At 41.8% G+C, this 12457-nt stretch overlaps 14 non-coding genes across 14 annotated transcripts; all 14 read left to right on the top strand.

Annotated features, from left to right (window-relative positions):
- The first annotated feature begins 636 nt into the window (after window positions 1-636).
- On the top strand, window positions 637-709 carry trnar-ucu. Its single transcript has one exon. It is a non-coding gene; the product is annotated as a tRNA-Arg (tRNA).
- An 823-nt stretch (window positions 710-1532) lies between these two features.
- Window positions 1533-1605, top strand: trnar-ucu. Its single transcript has one exon. It is a non-coding gene; the product is annotated as a tRNA-Arg (tRNA).
- Window positions 1606-2427: 822 nt separating this feature from the next.
- trnar-ucu lies at window positions 2428-2500 on the top strand. Its single transcript has one exon. It is a non-coding gene; the product is annotated as a tRNA-Arg (tRNA).
- Window positions 2501-3323: 823 nt separating this feature from the next.
- trnar-ucu lies at window positions 3324-3396 on the top strand. The gene has a single exon. It is a non-coding gene; the product is annotated as a tRNA-Arg (tRNA).
- Window positions 3397-4216: 820 nt separating this feature from the next.
- trnar-ucu lies at window positions 4217-4289 on the top strand. Its single transcript has one exon. It is a non-coding gene; the product is annotated as a tRNA-Arg (tRNA).
- Window positions 4290-5109: 820 nt separating this feature from the next.
- trnar-ucu lies at window positions 5110-5182 on the top strand. Its single transcript has one exon. It is a non-coding gene; the product is annotated as a tRNA-Arg (tRNA).
- An 820-nt stretch (window positions 5183-6002) lies between these two features.
- On the top strand, window positions 6003-6075 carry trnar-ucu. The gene has a single exon. It is a non-coding gene; the product is annotated as a tRNA-Arg (tRNA).
- Window positions 6076-6897: 822 nt separating this feature from the next.
- On the top strand, window positions 6898-6970 carry trnar-ucu. Its single transcript has one exon. It is a non-coding gene; the product is annotated as a tRNA-Arg (tRNA).
- An 833-nt stretch (window positions 6971-7803) lies between these two features.
- trnar-ucu lies at window positions 7804-7876 on the top strand. Its single transcript has one exon. It is a non-coding gene; the product is annotated as a tRNA-Arg (tRNA).
- An 821-nt stretch (window positions 7877-8697) lies between these two features.
- trnar-ucu lies at window positions 8698-8770 on the top strand. The gene has a single exon. It is a non-coding gene; the product is annotated as a tRNA-Arg (tRNA).
- Window positions 8771-9592: 822 nt separating this feature from the next.
- trnar-ucu lies at window positions 9593-9665 on the top strand. Its single transcript has one exon. It is a non-coding gene; the product is annotated as a tRNA-Arg (tRNA).
- An 824-nt stretch (window positions 9666-10489) lies between these two features.
- On the top strand, window positions 10490-10562 carry trnar-ucu. The gene has a single exon. It is a non-coding gene; the product is annotated as a tRNA-Arg (tRNA).
- An 826-nt stretch (window positions 10563-11388) lies between these two features.
- trnar-ucu lies at window positions 11389-11461 on the top strand. The gene has a single exon. It is a non-coding gene; the product is annotated as a tRNA-Arg (tRNA).
- Window positions 11462-12282: 821 nt separating this feature from the next.
- trnar-ucu lies at window positions 12283-12355 on the top strand. Its single transcript has one exon. It is a non-coding gene; the product is annotated as a tRNA-Arg (tRNA).
- Window positions 12356-12457: the final 102 nt, after the last annotated feature.

Genomic DNA, 12457 nt, shown 5'->3' with positions numbered 1-12457 from the left:
TCATGCTGATCACACATTTCCACAGTGGCTTAAGACACTGACCGCCTAATCCATTTATTGTGAGTTCAAGTGTTGTATTGGGGTACCTGAAAGTGGAGGGATGAAGTGGAAGAGTGCAGGGCAGTAAACCAAGTGATTTAGGGATCGAAACCATCCTCTGCTATCCAGTTTGCTTTTAGCAATGAAGTGCAAATAGAAGAGAAGAGCTGGGCACATATCACAGAGGTTGATGGATCGAAGCTATCCAATTCTACTTTTAGAAATGAAGTGGAAACAGGGAATTTTTTAAATTGGAGAATTTCATGTGCATGTCTCTGTGCCCTCCGTGATTCTTTTTTTATTACTGCTTCTATCAATCCATATAGGTCATTCTGATCACAGAGTGCCACAGTGGCTTAAGACACTGATCTCCTAATCCATCTATTGAGAATTCAAGTATTGTTTTGATGTACCTGAAAGTGGAGTGATGAAGTGGAAGTGTGTCTCAGTGCCCTCCGTGATTATTTTTTGACTGCTTCTGTCAGTTTGTACAGGTCATGCTGATTACAGAAGCGAAGCGGAAGCGTGATGTCTACTTTAACCACATGTACGATCGGTCAAAATCACTCTCTGCTATCCTGTTCATTTTCACCATGTACCCCAGTGGCCTAATGGATAAGGCACTGGCCTTCTAAGCCAGGGATTGTGGGTTCGAGTCCCATCTGGGGTGTATGAATGCAAATTCCTACGGACGAAGAGAGATCAGCACATAACACAGAGTTTGATGGATTGAAGTTTTCCGATTCAATTTTAGAAATGAAGATGTAACAGGGATAAAAAAGGAGAATTTCATGGGCATGTTGCTCTGCCCTCCGAAATGCTTTTTTTTTTACAACTGCTTCTATCAGTTCGTATAGATCATGCTGATCACACATTTCCACAGTGGCTTAAGACACTGACCGCCTAATCCATTTATTGTGAGTTCAAGTGTTGTATTGGGGTACCTGAAAGTGGAGGGATGAAGTGGAAGAGTGCAGGGCAGTAAACCAAGTGATTTAGGCATCGAAACCATCCTCTGCTATCCAGTTTGCTTTTAGCAATGAAGTGCAAATAGAAGAGAAGAGCTGGGCACATAACACAGAGGTTGATGGATCGAAGCTATCCAATTCTACTTTTAGAAATGAAGTGGAAACAGGGAATTTTTTAAATTGGAGAATTTCATGTGCATGTCTCTGTGCCCTCCGTGATTCTTTTTTATTACTGCTTCTATCAATCCATATAGGTCATTCTGATCACAGAGTGCCACAGTGGCTTAAGACACTGATCTCCTAATCCATCTATTGAGAATTCAAGTATTGTTTTGATGTACCTGAAAGTGGAGTGATGAAGTGGAAGTGTGTCTCAGTGCCCTCCGTGATTATTTTTTGACTGCTTCTGTCAGTTTGTACAGGTCATGCTGATTACAGAAGCGAAGCGGAAGCGTGATGTCTACTTTAACCACGTGTACGATCGGTCAAAATCACTCTCTGCTATCCTGTTCATTTTCAGCAAGTACCCCAGTGGCCTAATGGATAAGGCACTGGCCTTCTAAGCCAGGGATTGTGGGTTCGAGTCCCATCTGGGGTGTATGAATGCAAATTCCTACAGACGAAGAGAGATCAGCACATAACACAGAGTTTGATGGATTGAAGTTTTCCGATTCAATTTTAGAAATGAAGATTTAACAGGGATAAAAAAGGAGAATTTCATGGGCATGTTGCTGTGCCCTCCGAAATGCTTTTTTTTACAACTGCTTCTATCAGTTCGTATAGGTCATGCTGATCACACATTTCCACAGTGGCTTAAGACACTGACCGCCTAATCCATTTATTGTGAGTTCAAGTGTTGTATTGGGGTACCTGAAAGTGGAGGGATGAAGTGGAAGAGTGCAGGGCAGTAAACCAAGTGATTTAGGGATCGAAACCATCCTCTGCTATCCAGTTTGCTTTTAGCAATGAAGTGCAAATAGAAGAGAAGAGCTGGGCACATAACACAGAGGTTGATGGATCGAAGCTATCCAATTCTACTTTTAGAAATGAAGTGGAAACAGGGAATTTTTTAAATTGGAGAATTTCATGTGCATGTCTCTGTGCCCTCCGTGATTCTTTTTTTATTACTGCTTCTATCAATCCATATAGGTCATGCTGATCACAGAGTGCCACAGTGGCTTAAGACACTGATCTCCTAATCCATCTATTGAGAATTCAAGTATTGTTTTGATGTACCTGAAAGTGGAGTGATGAAGTGGAAGTGTGTCTCAGTGCCCTCCGTGATTATTTTTTGACTGCTTCTGTCAGTTTGTACAGGTCATGCTGATTACAGAAGCGAAGCGGAAGCGTGATGTCTACTTTAACCACGTGTACGATCGGTCAAAATCACTCTCTGCTATCCTGTTCATTTTCAGCAAGTACCCCAGTGGCCTAATGGATAAGGCACTGGCCTTCTAAGCCAGGGATTGTGGGTTCGAGTCCCATCTGGGGTGTATGAATGCAAATTCCTACGGACGAAGAGAGATCAGCACATAACACAGAGTTTGATGGATTGAAGTTTTCCGATTCAATTTTAGAAATGAAGATTTAACAGGGATAAAAAAGGAGAATTTCATGGGCATGTTGCTGTGCCCTCCGAAATGCTTTTTTTTTTACAACTGCTTCTATCAGTTCGTATAGGTCATGCTGATCACACATTTCCACAGTGGCTTAAGACACTGACCGCCTAATCCATTTATTGTGAGTTCAAGTGTTGTATTGGGGTACCTGAAAGTGGAGGGATGAAGTGGAAGAGTGCAGGGCAGTAAACCAAGTGATTAAGGGATCGAAACCATCCTCTGCTATCCAGTTTGCTTTTAGCAATGAAGTGCAAATAGAAGAGAAGAGCTGGGCACATAACACAGAGGTTGATGGATCGAAGCTATCCAATTCTACTTTTAGAAATGAAGTGGAAACAGGGAATTTTTTAAATTGGAGAATTTCATGTGCATGTCTCTGTGCCCTCCGTGATTCTTTTTTATTACTGCTTCTATCAATCCATATAGGTCATTCTGATCACAGAGTGCCACAGTGGCTTAAGACACTGATCTCCTAATCCATCTATTGAGAATTCAAGTATTGTTTTGATGTACCTGAAAGTGGAGTGATGAAGTGGAAGTGTGTCTCAGTGCCCTCCGTGATTATTTTTTGACTGCTTCTGTCAGTTTGTACAGGTCATGCTGATTACAGAAGCGAAGCGGAAGCGTGATGTCTACTTTAACCACGTGTACGATCGGTCAAAATCACTCTCTGCTATCCTGTTCATTTTCAGCAAGTACCCCAGTGGCCTAATGGATAAGGCACTGGCCTTCTAAGCCAGGGATTGTGGGTTCGAGTCCCATCTGGGGTGTATGAATGCAAATTCCTACGGACGAAGAGAGATCAGCACATAACACAGAGTTTGATGGATTGAAGTTTTCCGATTCAATTTTAGAAATGAAGATTTAACAGGGATAAAAAGGAGAATTTCATGGGCATGTTGCTGTGCCCTCCGAAATGCTTTTTTTTTTACAACTGCTTCTATCAGTTCGTATAGGTCATGCTGATCACACATTTCCACAGTGGCTTAAGACACTGACCACCTAATCCATTTATTGTGAGTTCAAGTGTTGTATTGGGGTACCTGAAAGTGGAGGGATGAAGTGGAAGAGTGCAGGGCAGTAAACCAAGTGATTAAGGGATCGAAACCATCCTCTGCTATCCAGTTTGCTTTTAGCAATGAAGTGCAAATAGAAGAGAAGAGTTGGGCACATAACACAGAGGTTGATGGATCGAAGCTATCCAATTCTACTTTTAGAAATGAAGTGGAAACAGAATTTTTTAAATTGGAGAATTTCATGTGCATGTCTCTGTGCCCTCCGTGATTCTTTTTTATTACTGCTTCTATCAATCCATATAGGTCATGCTGATCACAGAGTGCCACAGTGGCTTAAGACACTGATCTCCTAATCCATCTATTGAGAATTCAAGTATTGTTTTGATGTACCTGAAAGTGGAGTGATGAAGTGGAAGTGTGTCTCAGTGCCCTCCGTGATTATTTTTTGACTGCTTCTGTCAGTTTGTACAGGTCATGCTGATTACAGAAGCGAAGCGGAAGCGTGATGTCTACTTTAACCACGTGTACGATCGGTCAAAATCACTCTCTGCTATCCTGTTCATTTTCAGCAAGTACCCCAGTGGCCTAATGGATAAGGCACTGGCCTTCTAAGCCAGGGATTGTGGGTTCGAGTCCCATCTGGGGTGTATGAATGCAAATTCCTACAGACGAAGAGAGATCAGCACATAACACAGAGTTTGATGGATTGAAGTTTTCCGATTCAATTTTAGAAATGAAGATTTAACAGGGATAAAAAGGAGAATTTCATGGGCATGTTGCTGTGCCCTCCGAAATGCCTTTTTTTACAACTGCTTCTATCAGTTCGTATAGGTCATGCTGATCACACATTTCCACAGTGGCTTAAGACACTGACCACCTAATCCATTTATTGTGAGTTCAAGTGTTGTATTGGGGTACCTGAAAGTGGAGGGATGAAGTGGAAGAGTGCAGGGCAGTAAACCAAGTGATTAAGGGATCGAAACCATCCTCTGCTATCCAGTTTGCTTTTAGCAATGAAGTGCAAATAGAAGAGAAGAGTTGGGCACATAACACAGAGGTTGATGGATCGAAGCTATCCAATTCTACTTTTAGAAATGAAGTGGAAACAGGGAATTTTTTAAATTGGAGAATTTCATGTGCATGTCTCTGTGCCCTCCGTGATTCTTTTTTATTACTGCTTCTATCAATCCATATAGGTCATTCTGATCACAGAGTGCCACAGTGGCTTAAGACACTGATCTCCTAATCCATCTATTGAGAATTCAAGTATTGTTTTGATGTACCTGAAAGTGGAGTGATGAAGTGGAAGTGTGTCTCAGTGCCCTCCGTGATTATTTTTTGACTGCTTCTGTCAGTTTGTACAGGTCATGCTGATTACAGAAGCGAAGCGGAAGCGTGATGTCTACTTTAACCACGTGTACGATCGGTCAAAACCACTCTCTGCTATCCTGTTCATTTTCAGCAAGTACCCCAGTGGCCTAATGGATAAGGCACTGGCCTTCTAAGCCAGGGATTGTGGGTTCGAGTCCCATCTGGGGTGTATGAATGCAAATTCCTACGGACGAAGAGAGATCAGCACATAACACAGAGTTTGATGGATTGAAGTTTTCCGATTCAATTTTAGAAATGAAGATTTAACAGGGATAAAAAGGAGAATTTCATGGGCATGTTGCTGTGCCCTCCGAAATGCTTTTTTTTACAACTGCTTCTATCAGTTCGTATAGGTCATGCTGATCACACATTTCCACAGTGGCTTAAGACACTGACCACCTAATCCATTTATTGTGAGTTCAAGTGTTGTATTGGTGTACCTGAAAGTGGAGGGATGAAGTGGAAGAGTGCAGGGCAGTAAACCAAGTGATTAAGGGATCGAAACCATCCTCTGCTATCCAGTTTGCTTTTAGCAATGAAGTGCAAATAGAAGAGAAGAGTTGGGCACATAACACAGAGGTTGATGGATCGAAGCTATCCAATTCTACTTTTAGAAATGAAGTGGAAACAGGGAATTTTTTAAATTGGAGAATTTCATGTGCATGTCTCTGTGCCCTCCGTGATTCTTTTTTATTACTGCTTCTATCAATCCATATAGGTCATGCTGATCACAGAGTGCCACAGTGGCTTAAGACACTGATCTCCTAATCCATCTATTGAGAATTCAAGTATTGTTTTGATGTACCTGAAAGTGGAGTGATGAAGTGGAAGTGTGTCTCAGTGCCCTCCGTGATTATTTTTTGACTGCTTCTGTCAGTTTGTACAGGTCATGCTGATTACAGAAGCGAAGCGGAAGCGTGATGTCTACTTTAACCACGTGTACGATCGGTCAAAATCACTCTCTGCTATCCTGTTCATTTTCAGCAAGTACCCCAGTGGCCTAATGGATAAGGCACTGGCCTTCTAAGCCAGGGATTGTGGGTTCGAGTCCCATCTGGGGTGTATGAATGCAAATTCCTACAGACGAAGAGAGATCAGCACATAACACAGAGTTTGATGGATTGAAGTTTTCCGATTCAATTTTAGAAATGAAGATTTAACAGGGATAAAAAGGAGAATTTCATGGGCATGTTGCTGTGCCCTCCGAAATGCTTTTTTTTTTACAACTGCTTCTATCAGTTCGTATAGGTCATGCTGATCACACATTTCCACAGTGGCTTAAGACACTGACCGCCTAATCCATTTATTGTGAGTTCAAGTGTTGTATTGGGGTACCTGAAAGTGGAGGGATGAAGTGGAAGAGTGCAGGGCAGTAAACCAAGTGATTAAGGGATCGAAACCATCCTCTGCTATCCAGTTTGCTTTTAGCAATGAAGTGCAAATAGAAGAGAAGAGTTGGGCACATAACACAGAGGTTGATGGATCGAAGCTATCCAATTCTACTTTTAGAAATGAAGTGGAAACAGGGAATTTTTTAAATTGGAGAATTTCATGTGCATGTCTCTGTGCCCTCCGTGATTCTTTTTTATTACTGCTTCTATCAATCCATATAGGTCATGCTGATCACAGAGTGCCACAGTGGCTTAAGACACTGATCTCCTAATCCATCTATTGAGAATTCAAGTATTGTTTTGATGTACCTGAAAGTGGAGTGATGAAGTGGAAGTGTGTCTCAGTGCCCTCCGTGATTATTTTTTGACTGCTTCTGTCAGTTTGTACAGGTCATGCTGATTACAGAAGCGAAGCGGAAGCGTGATGTCTACTTTAACCACGTGTACGATCGGTCAAAACCACTCTCTGCTATCCTGTTCATTTTCAGCAAGTACCCCAGTGGCCTAATGGATAAGGCACTGGCCTTCTAAGCCAGGGATTGTGGGTTCGAGTCCCATCTGGGGTGTATGAATGCAAATTCCTACGGACGAAGAGAGATCAGCACATAACACAGAGTTTGATGGATTGAAGTTTTCCGATTCAATTTTAGAAATGAAGATTTAACAGGGATAAAAAAGGAGAATTTCATGGGCATGTTGCTGTGCCCTCCGAAATGCTTTTTTTTTTTTTTTTTTTTACAACTGCTTCTATCAGTTCGTATAGGTCATGCTGATCACACATTTCCACAGTGGCTTAAGACACTGACCACCTAATCCATTTATTGTGAGTTCAAGTGTTGTATTGGGGTACCTGAAAGTGGAGGGATGAAGTGGAAGAGTGCAGGGCAGTAAACCAAGTGATTAAGGGATCGAAACCATCCTCTGCTATCCAGTTTGCTTTTAGCAATGAAGTGCAAATAGAAGAGAAGAGTTGGGCACATAACACAGAGGTTGATGGATCGAAGCTATCCAATTCTACTTTTAGAAATGAAGTGGAAACAGGGAATTTTTTAAATTGGAGAATTTCATGTGCATGTCTCTGTGCCCTCCGTGATTCTTTTTTATTACTGCTTCTATCAATCCATATAGGTCATTCTGATCACAGAGTGCCACAGTGGCTTAAGACACTGATCTCCTAATCCATCTATTGAGAATTCAAGTATTGTTTTGATGTACCTGAAAGTGGAGTGATGAAGTGGAAGTGTGTCTCAGTGCCCTCCGTGATTATTTTTTGACTGCTTCTGTCAGTTTGTACAGGTCATGCTGATTACAGAAGCGAAGCGGAAGCGTGATGTCTACTTTAACCACGTGTACGATCGGTCAAAACCACTCTCTGCTATCCTGTTCATTTTCAGCAAGTACCCCAGTGGCCTAATGGATAAGGCACTGGCCTTCTAAGCCAGGGATTGTGGGTTCGAGTCCCATCTGGGGTGTATGAATGCAAATTCCTACGGACGAAGAGAGATCAGCACATAACACAGAGTTTGATGGATTGAAGTTTTCCGATTCAGTTTTGAAATGAAGATTTAACAGGGATAAAAAAGGAGAATTTCATGGGCATGTTGCTCTGCCTTCCGAAATGCTTTTTTTTTACAACTGCTTCTATCAGTTCGTATAGGTCATGCTGGTCACACATTTCCACAGTGGCTTAAGACACTGACCACCTAATCCATTTATTGTGAGTTCAAGTGTTGTATTGGTGTACCTGAAAGTGGAGGGATGAAGTGGAAGAGTGCAGGGCAGTAAACCAAGTGATTAAGGGATCGAAACCATCCTCTGCTATCCAGTTTGCTTTTAGCAATGAAGTGCAAATAGAAGAGAAGAGTTGGGCACATAACACAGAGGTTGATGGATCGAAGCTATCCAATTCTACTTTTAGAAATGAAGTGGAAACAGGGAATTTTTTAAATTGGAGAATTTCATGTGCATGTCTCTGTGCCCTCCGTGATTATTTTTTATTACTGCTTCTATCAATCCATATAGGTCATGCTGATCACAGAGTGCCACAGTGGCTTAAGACACTGATCTCCTAATCCATCTATTGAGAATTCAAGTATTGTTTTGATGTACCTGAAAGTGGAGTGATGAAGTGGAAGTGTGTCTCAGTGCCCTCCGTGATTATTTTTTGACTGCTTCTGTCAGTTTGTACAGGTCATGCTGATTACAGAAGCGAAGCGGAAGCGTGATGTCTACTTTAACCACGTGTACGATCGGTCAAAACCACTCTCTGCTATCCTGTTCATTTTCAGCAAGTACCCCAGTGGCCTAATGGATAAGGCACTGGCCTTCTAAGCCAGGGATTGTGGGTTCGAGTCCCATCTGGGGTGTATGAATGCAAATTCCTACAGACGAAGAGAGATCAGCACATAACACAGAGTTTGATGGATTGAAGTTTTCCGATTCAATTTTAGAAATGAAGATTTAACAGGGATAAAAAGGAGAATTTCATGGGCATGTTGCTGTGCCCTCCGAAATGCTTTTTTTTTACAACTGCTTCTATCAGTTCGTATAGGTCATGCTGATCACACATTTCCACAGTGGCTTAAGACACTGACCACCTAATCCATTTATTGTGAGTTCAAGTGTTGTATTGGGGTACCTGAAAGTGGAGGGATGAAGTGGAAGAGTGCAGGGCAGTAAACCAAGTGATTAAGGGATCGAAACCATCCTCTGCTATCCAGTTTGCTTTTAGCAATGAAGTGCAAATAGAAGAGAAGAGTTGGGCACATAACACAGAGGTTGATGGATCGAAGCTATCCAATTCTACTTTTAGAAATGAAGTGGAAACAGGGAATTTTTTAAATTGGAGAATTTCATGTGCATGTCTCTGTGCCCTCCGTGATTCTTTTTTTATTACTGCTTCTATCAATCCATATAGGTCATTCTGATCACAGAGTGCCACAGTGGCTTAAGACACTGATCTCCTAATCCATCTATTGAGAATTCAAGTATTGTTTTGATGTACCTGAAAGTGGAGTGATGAAGTGGAAGTGTGTCTCAGTGCCCTCCGTGATTATTTTTTGACTGCTTCTGTCAGTTTGTACAGGTCATGCTGATTACAGAAGCGAAGCGGAAGCGTGATGTCTACTTTAACCACGTGTACGATCGGTCAAAACCACTCTCTGCTATCCTGTTCATTTTCAGCAAGTACCCCAGTGGCCTAATGGATAAGGCACTGGCCTTCTAAGCCAGGGATTGTGGGTTCGAGTCCCATCTGGGGTGTATGAATGCAAATTCCTACAGACGAAGAGAGATCAGCACATAACACAGAGTTTGATGGATTGAAGTTTTCCGATTCAATTTTAGAAATGAAGATTTAACAGGGATAAAAAAGGAGAATTTCATGGGCATGTTGCTGTGCCCTCCGAAATGCTTTTTTTTTTACAACTGCTTCTATCAGTTCGTATAGGTCATGCTGATCACACATTTCCACAGTGGCTTAAGACACTGACCACCTAATCCATTTATTGTGAGTTCAAGTGTTGTATTGGTGTACCTGAAAGTGGAGGGATGAAGTGGAAGAGTGCAGGGCAGTAAACCAAGTGATTAAGGGATCGAAACCATCCTCTGCTATCCAGTTTGCTTTTAGCAATGAAGTGCAAATAGAAGAGAAGAGTTGGGCACATAACACAGAGGTTGATGGATCGAAGCTATCCAATTCTACTTTTAGAAATGAAGTGGAAACAGGGAATTTTTTAAATTGGAGAATTTCATGTGCATGTCTCTGTGCCCTCCGTGATTCTTTTTTTATTACTGCTTCTATCAATCCATATAGGTCATGCTGATCACAGAGTGCCACAGTGGCTTAAGACACTGATCTCCTAATCCATCTATTGAGAATTCAAGTATTGTTTTGATGTACCTGAAAGTGGAGTGATGAAGTGGAAGTGTGTCTCAGTGCCCTCCGTGATTATTTTTTGACTGCTTCTGTCAGTTTGTACAGGTCATGCTGATTACAGAAGCGAAGCGGAAGCGTGATGTCTACTTTAACCACGTGTACGATCGGTCAAAACCACTCTCTGCTATCCTGTTCATTTTCAGCAAGTACCCCAGTGGCCTAATGGATAAGGCACTGGCCTTCTAAGCCAGGGATTGTGGGTTCGAGTCCCATCTGGGGTGTATGAATGCAAATTCCTACAGACGAAGAGAGATCAGCACATAACACAGAGTTTGATGGATTGAAGTTTTCCGATTCAATTTTAGAAATGAAGATTTAACAGGGATAAAAAAGGAGAATTTCATGGGCATGTTGCTGTGCCCTCCGAAATGCTTTTTTTTTTTTACAACTGCTTCTATCAGTTCGTATAGGTCATGCTGATCACACATTTCCACAGTGGCTTAAGACACTGACCACCTAATCCATTTATTGTGAGTTCAAGTGTTGTATTGGTGTACCTGAAAGTGGAGGGATGAAGTGGAAGAGTGCAGGGCAGTAAACCAAGTGATTAAGGGATCGAAACCATCCTCTGCTATCCAGTTTGCTTTTAGCAATGAAGTGCAAATAGAAGAGAAGAGTTGGGCACATAACACAGAGGTTGATGGATCGAAGCTATCCAATTCTACTTTTAGAAATGAAGTGGAAACAGGGAATTTTTTAAATTGGAGAATTTCATGTGCATGTCTCTGTGCCCTCCGTGATTCTTTTTTTATTACTGCTTCTATCAATCCATATAGGTCATTCTGATCACAGAGTGCCACAGTGGCTTAAGACACTGATCTCCTAATCCATCTATTGAGAATTCAAGTATTGTTTTGATGTACCTGAAAGTGGAGTGATGAAGTGGAAGTGTGTCTCAGTGCCCTCCGTGATTATTTTTTGACTGCTTCTGTCAGTTTGTACAGGTCATGCTGATTACAGAAGCGAAGCGGAAGCGTGATGTCTACTTTAACCACGTGTACGATCGGTCAAAACCACTCTCTGCTATCCGCTTCATTTTCAGCAAGTACCCCAGTGGCCTAATGGATAAGGCACTGGCCTTCTAAGCCAGGGATTGTGGGTTCGAGTCCCATCTGGGGTGTATGAATGCAAATTCCTACAGACGAAGAGAGATCAGCACATAACACAGAGTTTGATGGATTGAAGTTTTCCGATTCAATTTTAGAAATGAAGATTTAACAGGGATAAAAAAGGAGAATTTCATGGGCATGTTGCTGTGCCCTCCGAAATGCTTTTTTTTACAACTGCTTCTATCAGTTCGTATAGGTCATGCTGATCACACATTTCCACAGTGGCTTAAGACACTGACCACCTAATCCATTTATTGTGAGTTCAAGTGTTGTATTGGTGTACCTGAAAGTGGAGGGATGAAGTGGAAGAGTGCAGGGCAGTAAACCAAGTGATTAAGGGATCGAAACCATCCTCTGCTATCCAGTTTGCTTTTAGCAATGAAGTGCAAATAGAAGAGAAGAGTTGGGCACATAACACAGAGGTTGATGGATCGAAGCTATCCAATTCTACTTTTAGAAATGAAGTGGAAACAGGGAATTTTTTTAAATTGGAGAATTTCATGTGCATGTCTCTGTGCCCTCCGTGATTTTTTTTATTACTGCTTCTATCAATCCATATAGGTCATGCTGATCACAGAGTGCCACAGTGGCTTAAGACACTGATCTCCTAATCCATCTATTGAGAATTCAAGTATTGTTTTGATGTACCTGAAAGTGGAGTGATGAAGTGGAAGTGTGTCTCAGTGCCCTCCGTGATTATTTTTTGACTGCTTCTGTCAGTTTGTACAGGTCATGCTGATTACAGAAGCGAAGCGGAAGCGTGATGTCTACTTTAACCACGTGTACGATCGGTCAAAACCACTCTCTGCTATCCGCTTCATTTTCAGCAAGTACCCCAGTGGCCTAATGGATAAGGCACTGGCCTTCTAAGCCAGGGATTGTGGGTTCGAGTCCCATCTGGGGTGTATGAATGCAAATTCCTACAGACGAAGAGAGATCAGCACATAACACAGAGTTTGATGGATTGAAGTTTTCCGATTCAATTTTAGAAATGAAGATTTAACAGG

This window comes from Oncorhynchus gorbuscha, linkage group LG25 (genome assembly GCF_021184085.1).
Source record: "Oncorhynchus gorbuscha isolate QuinsamMale2020 ecotype Even-year linkage group LG25, OgorEven_v1.0, whole genome shotgun sequence".
NCBI classification, from domain to species: domain Eukaryota; kingdom Metazoa; phylum Chordata; class Actinopteri; order Salmoniformes; family Salmonidae; genus Oncorhynchus; species Oncorhynchus gorbuscha.
This window is presented reverse-complemented; position numbering and strand designations above follow the sequence as displayed.